Source organism: Salvelinus sp. IW2-2015, unplaced genomic scaffold (genome assembly GCF_002910315.2).
Source record: "Salvelinus sp. IW2-2015 unplaced genomic scaffold, ASM291031v2 Un_scaffold1610, whole genome shotgun sequence".
NCBI lineage: Eukaryota > Metazoa > Chordata > Actinopteri > Salmoniformes > Salmonidae > Salvelinus > Salvelinus sp. IW2-2015.
The window spans coordinates 1-12,983 of record NW_019943029.1 but is presented as its reverse complement, the minus strand read 5'-3'; the positions used below and the strand labels follow the sequence as shown (position 1 = coordinate 12,983).

Below are 12,983 nucleotides of genomic sequence, written 5' to 3'. Positions count from 1 at the left end.
GAGGAATGTATATCAGTGCCAATCACGGCCATAACTACATATGAGGACACCGAGGTCCGGACCTCTGTAATTCTTTCTAATATGAAATATATATATATATATATATATATATATATACACACAGTGCCTTCAGAAAGTATTCATACCCCTTTACTTATTCCACATTTTGTTGTGTTACAGCCTGAATTCAAAATTGATGAAATAGATTTGTTTCTCACCCATCTACACACAATACCCCGACATTTTTGCCACTGTATTGAAAATAAAATACAGACATATCTAATTTACATAAGTATTAACAACCCATCAATACTTTGTAGAGGCACGTTGGCAACAAGTCTTTCTGGCGAAGTCTTGTGCAGCAATTTCCCATTATTTTTTTRWAAATTCTTCAAGCTCTGTCAAATTGGTTGTTGGTCATTGCTAGACACCCATTTTCAGGTCTTGCTATAGATTTTCAAGTAGGATCATTCACTGTCTTCTTGGTAAGTAATGTCAGCGTATATGTGGCKTTGTGTTTTAGGTTATTGTCCTGTTGAAAGGTGAATTCATCTCCCGGTGTCAGGGGGAAAGCAGACTGAACCAGGTTTTCCTCTACGATTTTGCCTGTGCTTAGCTCCATTCCGTTTCTTTTTTATCCTGAAACACTCCCCAGTCCTTAACGATCACAAGCATACCCATGACATGATGCAGCCACCACTATGCTTGAGAGTGGTATGCAGTAATGTGCTGTGTTGGATTTTCAACAAACATAACACTTTGTATTCATTACAAAAAGTGATTTGCTTTGGCACATTTTTGCAGTATTACTTTAGTGCCTTATTATTTGGAATATTTATATTCTGTACAGACTTCCTTCTTTTTCCTCTGCCAATTAGGTTAGTATTGTGGAGTAAATACAATGTTGATCCATCCTCAGTTCTCTCCTTCCACAGCCACTAAACTCTGTAACTGTTTTAAAGTCACCACTTCCTCTCCGGCAACTGAGTTAGGAAGGATGCCTGTATCTTTGTAGTGACTGGGTATGTTGATACACCATCCAAAGTTGAATTAATAAATTTACCATGCTCAAAGGTATATTCAATTTCTGCTTTTTTTTTACCCATCTACCAATAGGTGCCCTTCTTTGCTAGGCACTGGAAAACCTCCCTGGTCTTTGTGGTTGAATCATTGCTTGAAATTCACTGCTCAATGTCACATGGGATGACGCTGGAGAGACGAAGCAAGTACGGGGAGTCAAACATTTAATAAAGAACGGACATGGAACAGCTTCYGCAAACGAGTAACACAAACAAAAAACAATGAARGCAGCAGCGGGGAACAGKGCAGGTGAACTGACACATATAGGGGAGGTATTAAACATGTGATGAGTGAGTTCAGGTGAGTCCAATTTCGCTGATGCGCATGACGAGGGAAGGCAGGTGTGCGTAATTGATGATAGCAGGAGTGCGTGACACATGGCAGTCTGGCGGGGGAAGAATGGGAGCAGACGTGACACTCAACTGAGGGACCTTACAGGTAATTGTATGTGTGGGGTACAGTGATGAGGTAGTTATTCAAAAATCATGTTAACCACTATTATTGCACCCAGAGTCCATGCAAATTGTTATTTGACTTGTTAGGCAAATTTGTCCTCCTGAACTTATTTAGGCTTGCCCTACATTGACTCAAGACTTTTCAGCTTTTCATTTTTAATTCATTTGTAAAATTTTTTTTAAAAATAATGCCATAATTATACAAAATAAATGAATAAATACACACATAAATGGATAAATACATTAATAAATATATAAATACACACAGTTTAATCCATGAGCAAGTACATACAAAAAATACTGACTAAAATGTATACATTTTATTTACATACTGTATCTATATGTATTTTATTATTTATCTATGTATTATCTAATTATTRAAACTTAATTGTATTAATTTATATATTTATGAATTCATTTATTTCTGTTTTTCTTCCTCCAACATAATGAGCGGTGTCAATCAAACATCTGTGGGTGGTATCTAACACAACATTGGTTGATCAATGTCACAGRGAGTTGCTTGATATGTTGTGCAAAAGCTATGTAAAGCTAGTGTAACGGATGTGAAATGGCTAGCTAGTTAGCGGGTACGCGCTAATAGCGTTTCAATCGGTTACGTCACTTGCTCTGAGACTTGAAGTAGGGTTTCCCCTTGCTCTGCAAGGGCCGCGGCTTTTGTGGAGCGATGGGTAACGACGCTTCGTGGGTGACTGTTGTTGATGTGTGCAGAGGGTCCCTGGTTCGCGAGGGGACGGTTTAAAGTTATACTGTTACACTAGCAACAATAAGGATTAGGTTCAAAATAAAAGTTCCACATTGAAACTGATGCAATCATACAAATAGTGGAATCATGCCATATTTGGACTAGACAATGCTTAACAAGTTTGGAATGTTGTTATATAAATTCCACAAATGACAATAGTATGTTAATTTGTCAGCAAAAAAAATCTGTTGAAATCACACTGTGGATGTATTAGACTTCAGAATTGAATTGGGGGCCTGCTATATGCATTACACAGCTTTGACTATGGAACTTGAGTCCATGAAATGTTCAAAACTGTGAGGAGTTAACACAAATATGAGCATTGTAACTCATATTGCAGGATTTAGACTATGGGAAATCCCTTCAGCAGTCAGTCTTTTGTGCGTATTGGACATTCATATTGCAATGTACAGCCTTACTTATGGATCTTGGGTCCATGAAATGGGGTGTCGGCAAACTCAGTGAAACCCACATAACACAACTGTGAAGAGTTCCGACAAATATGAAGGTCATAGTTCTTATTGCAGGACTTTGACACCACTGTGAAATGAGCAACTGGCTCACCAGTCAATAAACTGAATAGTGAAGTGATTTCCCACAGTCAAAGTCCTGCAGTAAGAGCTAAGAAGCTAATATTCGTTTACACTCTCCACAGTTGCGTTCCGTGGGTGTCACTGAGTAGGCTGATACCAGGGATGTAGTGCTGTCACAGCGCGGTGGAGAGGCGCTCCCTCACTTTTTTTCCTTTAGAGAATACTTGGAGCTGGTAAAAAAAGATATTCTGATAAACTCTAGACAAATTATATTTAATTACCACAAAAAAATCCATGAAAACGATAGAATTACTAAATAAATATGTAGGCTATAGCAGCCTATAAGTAGGTAAATGGTGGTTTCTTCCGTCTTCTCTCTCTCTGGCGGTTGTGCGAATGATGAAACACCGTAATAGCGTGTGTGCAAAGGCCCGTCAGTCATAGGCTTGACACACTTTGAGCGGGCCAAATCCGACGTACTGTAACAAGAACAGCCTCAGACAGAAGACTCAGGGGTTGCTAAAAAGGCTGCACTCAAAACAATTTGTTATGGAATTGGGGCACATGTAGGCCTACGACACACTTGAACTCACCCTAGTGTCTGAGTGCTTAGCTTACGGAAACGTACCACCTCTATTGTYTATGCAGACAAACTGATCCACCGCATGAACCTTATCATCACACCAACGACATCTAGGATCCAAATTCAACGCGTCTGCCTTGATGTTCACCCCTCTTGCACAGTGGGTACCCAGAACGCTATGTGACCAACTTGGTTACGTCGCTGTCCTTTCACCACCATGATACGAAAGGCGCTCAAACCACTTAAAATAYCCCTAATCAAGATCTGTTGCCTATGCCTAATAGTCCTGCTAATCAATTGTTTTTACAAATAGTAGATTATCTCTTCTCACAATGGTGCTCATTTAGTAAAGTTAGTAGATCAAAGCTGCATCAATCTGTATTTTACATAACAGAACAGAATATAAAAGTATAAATAGTAGTAGTAATAGTAGGCCTATAATATGTTACACCAAAAACACCTKATCAGTCATTTCTGATCTAAAGTTGAATAGTCACATWTATTTCCTCATGCGGACAAAGTGTAACAGTGCAAGCAAACAGGCAGGAGAAATCATCTTTGATTGAAACAAAATAGGCCTACAAGAAAGGCTATAGTTTGTTAAAACCCATCTGCTTTAATTCAACTAATTCAAGAAGATCTAAACTCATATTCCCATGAAACTGATAGAGATCAAATGATTGGCATGCAGTTTGGACATTTCAAAGGTAAAAAAAGGGAAGAATTATCCTTCACGATTGACAGTGATGGCCTATTTTTTTTAATGAGTTATGCCTAACTAGGTGTTTGAGGMTATTAAAAATAGAACTACACCACTACACACAAGATCCCTAGGTAAAACTGTACATTGCAATARGAATGTTCAATACATATAGGTTAAATAGTAGGTTGACATGTGAGCTAATGTGGCTCATTTCACAGTGGTGTCGAAGTCCTGCAATAAGAGCTACGACTCTAATATTTGTGTAAACTCTTCACAGTTGTATTCTGTGGGTGTCACTGACTGGCTGTGGGTGTCACTGACCCACAATCCACATGTAAGGCTATACAGTGAAATATATTAGTATGCCCCCAATGCAATTATAAAGTCTTGAGATTAACTGATTTGTCCTTTTTTGTCAAATTAACTAAGTACGGTCTTTTGTGTTTAACATTCCAAACTTATAACTTAACATTATCTATTACAAATATGCAGGGTTGGGGAGTAACGTATTACATCTAATCCGTTACATGTAAGGGATTACATGTTCTTTTAACTGTAATACATTACCAGCTAAAATATTGTAACTAGATTACTTTTGAAAAACTAGATTACTTCGAGGATCATTTTTAAATTCAGAAAGGATGTTTGCAAAAAAAATCGTTGCCAACTCTGTTTTCTCAATGACATACAAATCCGCCTGAGCGAGTCTGACCACAAGTCAGAGACCACTATGATGACACACCAAATGTGTTTGCTGGATCGCAGAAAAAGAGCAGGAATAGACTTTTGTAGGCTACAGTCCAAGCTATGTCTTCCAATGGTGTGACTGCTGTCGGCATTCCAAAGATTATCCAACTTGAATAAATGCTTGGAGGTAAGGATGACAGCAGTGGTTTGGTCTCGGGCGATACGGATATCAACTTATTATTGATATCTACATAGCACATTGATGTGAATCACACTGCTGCTCTCTCATTTAGCTATTTGCACCTTATGGATTGTGGTTGTTGTGGAGGGCTGTTCACAAATCTAAATGTGTATTTGAACCCAATAATGGTTGAATTTAAGAAGATTAAGCTGCCTATCAAACATTGTTTTTGAAACCAGTGGACAGCCAGTGAAAAATGAGCTCTTGCAACAGCTGCACAGTGCAGATCCAAGCCTATGGAAAACAAGTGGGGCTATTTTCTCTTCAGTGGTGCTCAAAGCATGCCATTCCATGAGCGCAGAATATATTTTCAACTCGAATCAATGCCCAATCAGTTCTCCATGACAACAAATTCATAAACAACAGAGTAGGGCTGATTAATAAGTCCTTAGTTTTGGGGTCATGCTCAGGTAAAACAAACTGGCTAATCTATACTTCCATATGTCCTATTCTTGAAAATCAAGGGGTATAACATTTATTGGAATGACTGAATTCTGATGGACTTTCTGGCTGCTTTGGTGCTATTTGTGATGGTGGCTGCAATGTAAAACCAGGATTTGTAGCTATAAATATYCACATTTTAGAACAAAACATAAATGWATTGTATAACATGATGTTATAAGACTGTCATCTGATGAAGTTGTTCWAGGTTAGTGATTAATTTTATCTCTATTTGTGGGTTTTGTGAAGGCTACCTATGCGGTGGAAACATGGTGAAAATATGCCGTTGTGTGTTTGGCTATTGTGGTTAGCTAATATAAATACATATTGTGTTTTCGCTGTAAAACATTTTAAAAATCGGAAATGATGGCTGGATTCACAACATGTTTATCTTTCATTTGCTGTATTGGACTTGTGATTTCATGAAATTATATTATATGATATCCCTGTCCCGTTAGGCTAGGCTATGCTAGTCAGCTTTTTTGATGAGGATGCTCCCGGATCCGGGATCGGTATGAAGTAAAGTTAAGGGGAAAGTAATCTAAAAGTAACAGAATGTAATCAGATTGTTACTGAATTTGGGTAATCCACAAGTTACGTTACTGATAAAAAATGTGGACAGGTAACTAGCGAGTTAGTAACTAATGAGTGGCGCACCGGTCTAAGGCACTGCATCTCAGTGCAAGAGGCATCACTACAGTCCCTGGTTCAAATCCAGGCTGTATCACATCAAGCTGTGATTGGGAGTCCCATAGGGCGGCGCACAATTGGCCCAGTGTCATCCGGTTTTGGCCGGAGTAGGCTGTCATTGTAACTGACTTGCCAAGTTAAATAAAGGTTAAAAAAAATATATATATATAAAAAATACGGCATGATCCCACTATTTGCATCAGTTTCAATGCCAGATTTTATGTTGAAGGCAGACCGCAAATAGCAAAACGTTATTGTGGCTAGCTTGTGCACATTTGCATGAGTGTTTCATTACTTAGTTAGTGACTGGCTAAGCTACTTCTTATTCATGTTTTTGTTGCATTTCAGATGGAGTGGCATTGCTGACAGGCCAGGATGCTGACAGGCCATGGCACATATTCTCAAAGAATCTCAGAGTAGTACTGATTTTAGGATCAGTTTCACTTTCACACTGAGTACAATTACATTGACAAGGGGGAGGTCATCGTAGATCACTATCCCTACTCTCAGACACGTTGTGAATATGGGCCCTGGAAGATAGCTGTTACCCAATAACTTGCACACCTGTCGTTTCAACACATGACCCTAGAGCAGGGTAGGCAACCCTGTTCCTGGAATGCTGCAGGACCCTAGAGCAGGGGCAGGCAACCCTGTTCCTGGAGTGCCGCAGGTACTGCAGGATTTTGTTCAAATTAGGCCCTAAACCAAGGATGCGTTCAGTTCGCATGAACATTTTCTACGTTGTGGAACGATTTGCACTGAACGACACATTTTCCCCTGAACAGACTTTGAGATACATTTGCTCCATTCAGTGGGCGTGCGGCTTGAAGCAATGAGTGACGTATTTAAAGGGCAGCGGTGCATTTTCAATCCACAACCCAATCCTTCCCCGTTTAAAAAAATATATACATGTATGTACTGAATGCAGCCTTGACCAACTGAGCGAATTGATCAGTTGATTTCACCTTAAATCAAAAACATGAAGTGCCTACGGCACTCCAGGACATCGGTTGCCTACCCCTGCCCTAGAGGTCAATGTGAATTTCCATATCAACGACAATAACAAAAGGGTTGATTGGTTCAACATGTGCAGTAAATGTTAACATGACTTTGGTGATTAAAGGTACATAATCCATTTGTCATCAGGCCAATGCATACTATGACATGGGKCTGGACGGTGACACATCTTCYAGCTGCCTGACTGAATACTGTGGCCTTCAGCTGTACCAGGAGCAATGTCCTTACTTGGGAGTACAGCAACACTCTCGGTCTCACAGCCCTTCTGTCAATATGTATTGTATGTAACCATTCAAATTCATAAAAACAGCTACGGATGCAATCACTGACTTATAGTCACTTTGTCTACTTGTCCCATTTAATCTTGTCTGAGATATATATTTTAGTTGACACACCTGTGTGATGTCTGTTATATATGAATAAAAATGTATTCACCCTGGACATAACACTTGCATTTATTTTAGACCTTTAGAATCTTTGTATTTAAGTTATTACAGAAATGAGTCAAAGTTTAGTGTGAAGACCAATGTGAACAGGTTTTCCTTTTGTAATCTAACAAAATAAGTACATTTTATATACCGTTATTTTTACCAGGTAAGTTGACTGAGAACACGTTCTCATTTACAGCAACGACCTGGGGAATAGTTACAGGGGAGAGGAGGGGGATGAATGAGCCAATTGTAAGCTGGGGATGATTAGGTGACCATGATGGTATGATGGCCAGATTGGGAATTTAGCCAGGACACCGGGGTTAACACCCCTACTCTAACAATAAGTGCCATGYGATCTTTAATGACCTTAATTAATGACACCCTTTTAACGTCCCATCCGAAAGACGGCAACCTACACATGAGTTGCTTATACAAAAATGTATTGCATTTGGTCATCCCCAAAATGTGGCTTTTGAAAGCCTTGATAGTTGCATTCTTCCTCAGGGAACTGTCTGCAGATAGATGACAACAGAGTGGCAGGTTCTCTGATGTGCTGATCTAAAGTTTCATAGCTCAGCAGACACACCTGGGGATAGAGAAATGGACACATTTTAGTTTTGATAAAAGTCTGGGAGAATTTTACAGGGAGAGAGCATGAGTTTGAGTAAGTACATTATATCAAATCCAACCAGTGGCACTTAATATGCTAAATTATCACAGGCAGACTGCCATAGTGAAGTATACTATTGTGTGTAGCTTACTTCTCTGCTCTAGAGATCGCAGGTAGTTAGTCAGGAGGACCATTCTGTCTCGGTATCGCCTGATAAGAGTCGGATAGAGGTAATGAGTGTGTTAGAGAGACCTGACCTTCCACTGGCCCAGGTCCTCCTACCTTGTATCATGCAATGTAAAGGAAAACAATACATATCATGACTTACTGTTGGAGTGCTTCATGCTCCTGCCGGTAGCAAGCCTCAACTTGGACGTAGAGAAATGTCCTGCCTTGTAGTATAGTTGCATATCGATCGCCACCAAGTTCCAAGAGATCAAATGACAAACCGGCAGAGATTAACAAAATAAAATAACTGTATTTAGGATTCATGTATGGGTTTTCCTACTTCACATTCATGTCTGTAAATGACAACAATAGAGCTGATTAAAAGTATGCGTGCCTTTTGTGCGAACGGCTACGACAAATTACATGCCATAAACGTGCATTTATAGCTAGCTAAGTTATTATTTATATTATGGCACCACGTCTCATCTCACTAACAATTGTTAAAGTGAAAAGCAAATTCCACTTTCGTGGCTAATCCGTATTGTGGCTAGCTTCACATAGGTGATTTATTCCATCATGACATTCTCCTCCTTATTTGACTGTAGTTAGCTAGCTGCTAGCTTAGATGCATGTGATTGTTGAGACCTAATTTTGCTAGGTAGCTAGCTAGCTAAATGACAAACCTATTAATTAAGTATGCACTCTATTTCTAATAAGTAATCTAGCTAACATGCATTGCTTCTGACACACGCCAGTCTTGCTTCCTTTACATCCAACAGATATTTAGCTACCCTACCTAGATATATAATAATGGTTTATGATAATTGCAGTTTAGTTCATTATCTTGCTAGCTAAGTGTAAAACAGCTAGCTAGCCAACTCGACTTTATCAGTTGTAGCCAAGCTTGATACTCACTCATTAACGTTAGTTTACCATGATTTTCTGGTCAATCCCGGTCGACTCCTTCTTGCCTACCTACTCCCGTCTCTTGGTCTTCTAATTTCAAAACTATATGGCGGTAGTCCGCTGCCTTATTGTCGAATGCGACCCACTCATAACACAGCCACCTGGTGCAGTCAATGGCTGGCTCAGTGTTCCAAAACTAGGCAATGACAATGTTTTTTGTGTGTGCTTTTATTGGGCGTGTGCGGCACAGCAGCATATAATCAATGTTATCTCCAATTTTATTCATTATTTATCTATTTATGTGTGCATTTATTTATTTACTAATTTTTCGAATTACGGAAGATTTGTTCCTCCATACTGAGACAGGTAGTGATGTGGCGCTCAGTGGTGAGGCTGAGGCAGGATCAATGCATGCAGGAGGAAGCAGAGGAGCCAGAGAGAGGAAGCAAGAAGAGAGGAGGTTAGTGGTTCCAAAACTTGGGATCTGGGCCCCCTGAGTAAATCTGTACTAAGTTAGGAACCTAAAAAAATAAGATATGTCCTACTAAAATGCAATAGAAATGCCAACAATACAGTTCTAAAAATGAAATAGGTTTTAGTTTCGTCGCTGATGCTATGTCAGTGTGAAAAATGTCCCATATTTCCCCCCTTTTAGGGGTATAACATTACAATTGTATAGCTCATAGGCTATGTGTTTGTAGATCGACTGAGGTGAATGAACCTACAGCAGCCAAGGTGATAATGGCTGTGGTCATTTTTGCTTGTCTTTGCTGTTCTCCAAATAGCATTTAAACATTTTTGAATTGTATAGATAGAAGGGTTTCAGTTGTGTTGAGCCATTTCGGATCTCAACAAAACTCAAACCCTGGTTATGGACCTGGTGCCAATAACATTACATTCAAAGGCCTTTTTGAGGTCCCCAAAAAGTGCTTCTGTAAACGGGGTCATACAGAGTTCAGCATAACTGGAATGGGGAAGAGCATGTATTCCAATGAAGCTTAACTCCATAACACCATGAATAAAGAATCTAGTGAAGATTCTAAATAATAAATCAAGGAGAGKGCTTGAGAAACATACACTATATATACAAACGTATGTTGACACCCCTTKAAATTAGTGGATTTGGCTATTTCAGCCACACCCGTTGCTGACAGGTGTATAAAATCGAGCACACAGCCATGCAATCTCCACAGACAAACATTGTCAGTAGAATGGCCTTGCTGAAGAGCTCAGTGACTTTCAATGTGGCACCATCATAGGATGGAGTAGTGTCGGCTGAATAGTGTAAAGCTCGCCGCCATTGGACTGGAGTAGTTGAAACGCATTCTCTGGAGTGATAAATCGCGCTTCACCATCTGGGAGTCCTGACGGAGGAATCTGGCTTTGGCGGATGCCAGGAGAATGCTACCTGCTCCAATGCATAGTGCCAACTGTAAAGTTTGGTGGATGAGGAAAAATGGTCTGGGGCTGTTTTTCATGGTTCGGGCTAGGCCCCTTAGTTTCAGTGAAGGGAAATATTATAGCTATAGACAACAATGACATTCTAGATGATTCTGTGCCTCCAACTTTGTGACAACACTTTGGGGAAGGCCCTTTCCTGTTTCAGCATGAAAATGCCCCCGTGCACAAAGCGAGGTCCATACAGAAATGGTTTGTCGAGATCGTTGTGGCCTGCACGAAGCCCTGACATCAAACCAACTGAACACATTTGGGATGAATTGAAACGCCGACTGCGAGTCCCGACCTCACTAATGCTCTTGTGGCTGAATGTCCCCGCAGCAATGTTCCAACATCTTCCCAGAAGAGTGGAGGCTGTAATAGCAGCAAAGGACCAAGTCCATATTAATGCCCATGCTTTTAGAATAAGATGCTCAATGAGCAGGTGACCACATARTTTTGGTAATGTAGTGTATTTAAAGAGAGATTTACATCCAAATAGCTTGAGTGTATTGGTTTGACTTTATTTGGGTTGGAATTAGCATCTACTCCCTGGAAGATGTCTCTTAAATATTCTCTGTATGTTAACCATGATTCTACGGTTGTTATAGTATATCACTGTAACTGATGCATGCAGCATGGGGCTAATTTGTTATATGGGAATGTATCAGCGATACTTCAAACTATAACCCTGATGTAAATCACATTCATAATGGTTCCCTTCGGTAGAACACTCTTCCGACTTTGTTTGAAGGATCTACAATCACACCTGACAAGGTCAATGAAATCCATGCCTCGCTGGATGCCCCACATTCCACAGGTGATAAGGGTCAGGCTCGGATTCATTCCTTCAATTATTCTGTTCTTCACCTCGGTGTGAACAGGAACAGTTCACGCTACTAAAACAAACAATTGGAACACGAGACTGTCTTACGTTGCACCAACTAACGTGCTCACCCCCTGGACATTGTGTGCTGAAGTTTGTAAGTTTCCCTGTCAATAAACAATTAGTTATTCTTCAAATTGCTTGGCTTGGCTATAGCAATAAGTAAGATGGCTAAAGGCTAACAAGCTGATTTCAGGTTCGCGACCATGCCCCAATGAATTAAAAGTTACGTTTATTGTCTTGTATGTCTCGGCTCGCTGCATGCTCAGGCTGCAATCGCTCCAATCAGTTCATGTGCGAGACTAGGGGATGGCTGGCACTGTTCCCCTACTAGTCCACGGCGCAGGTTGTCTTGACAATTGTGTAGCATTCTTTAGGGGGCTTGAGTTGCGGGACACGGAGATGGATTGGGTCATTGTTTAGTATAAGTAGCTAGCATTAAGTCACTTTGTTATTCTAAACGTACCGTGCTGAGGTCAAAGAAGCTAGCTAGGCTACCTTAGACTAGAAGCCTCATCATGGCTAATGTCGGCTAGCATGCATAACTTCCGGCAAATTAAGCTCACTAGCTTTCCCCTGGCGTTATGGCAATCACATTCCTATTTCCAATTCTTGGATTTGGAGGGAAGAAGCAGCCTCCAGGCACATGGATCGGGTAACCCCCGGAGCGAGCGGCCTTAGCATGGATCTGAACGACCCGTGAGCCCCTCCACAAAAACTTTACTGTGACGTCAACGCCCCCACATTTGGTTACTGCCAAACAGGGCGCTACGTCAGCCATTGCCCGAGCCCACTGTGTCCATAATGGGCCGGGCTTCATCCAGGCTATACAGTCTCATGAAAGTGTAACCGATGTGAAATGGCTAGCTAGTTAGCGGTGGTGCGCGCTAATAGCATTTCAATCGGTGATGTCTCTCCCTCTGAGACCTTGAATTAGTTGTTCCCCTTGCTCTGCAAGTGCCGCGGCTTTTGTGGCGCGATGGCTAACGATGCTTTGAGGGTGGCTGTTGTTGATGTGTGCAGAGGGTCCCTGGTTCGTGGCAAGGAGAGGGACGGAAGCTATACTGTTACATTGATGCTGTTGACCCGGAACAGTGGTTGCTGCGGAAAAGGAAGAGGTCAAACGGGGGGTGAGTGTAACCGATGTGAAATGGCTTGCTAGTTAGCGGTGGTGCGCGCTAATAGCGTTTCAATTGGTGACGTCACTCGCTCTGAGACCTTGAAGTAGTTGTTCCCCTTGCTCTGCAAGGGCCGCGGCTTTTGTTGCGCGATGGGTAACGATGCTTCGAGGGTGGCTGTTGTCGATGTGTGCAGAGGGTCCCTGGTTCGGGGCAAGGAGAAGAGAGGGACGG

At 41.0% G+C, this 12,983-nt stretch overlaps 2 long non-coding RNA genes across 2 annotated transcripts; one reads left to right on the top strand and one right to left on the bottom strand.

The window, feature by feature from the left end:
* The first annotated feature begins 1,409 nt into the window (after positions 1-1,409).
* LOC139024522 (uncharacterized) lies at positions 1,410-7,546 on the top strand. Its single transcript, XR_011475859.1, has 3 exons — positions 1,410-1,518; positions 6,525-6,771; positions 7,323-7,546. It is a non-coding gene; the product is annotated as an uncharacterized lncRNA (long non-coding RNA).
* An 86-nt stretch (positions 7,547-7,632) lies between these two features.
* LOC112071416 (uncharacterized) lies at positions 7,633-9,739 on the bottom strand. The gene is made up of 4 exons (XR_002894071.2): positions 9,318-9,739; positions 8,563-8,626; positions 8,386-8,444; positions 7,633-8,210 (listed from the first exon to the last, which is right to left on the bottom strand). It is a non-coding gene; the product is annotated as an uncharacterized lncRNA (long non-coding RNA).
* Between the last annotated feature and the right edge of the window lie 3,244 nt (positions 9,740-12,983).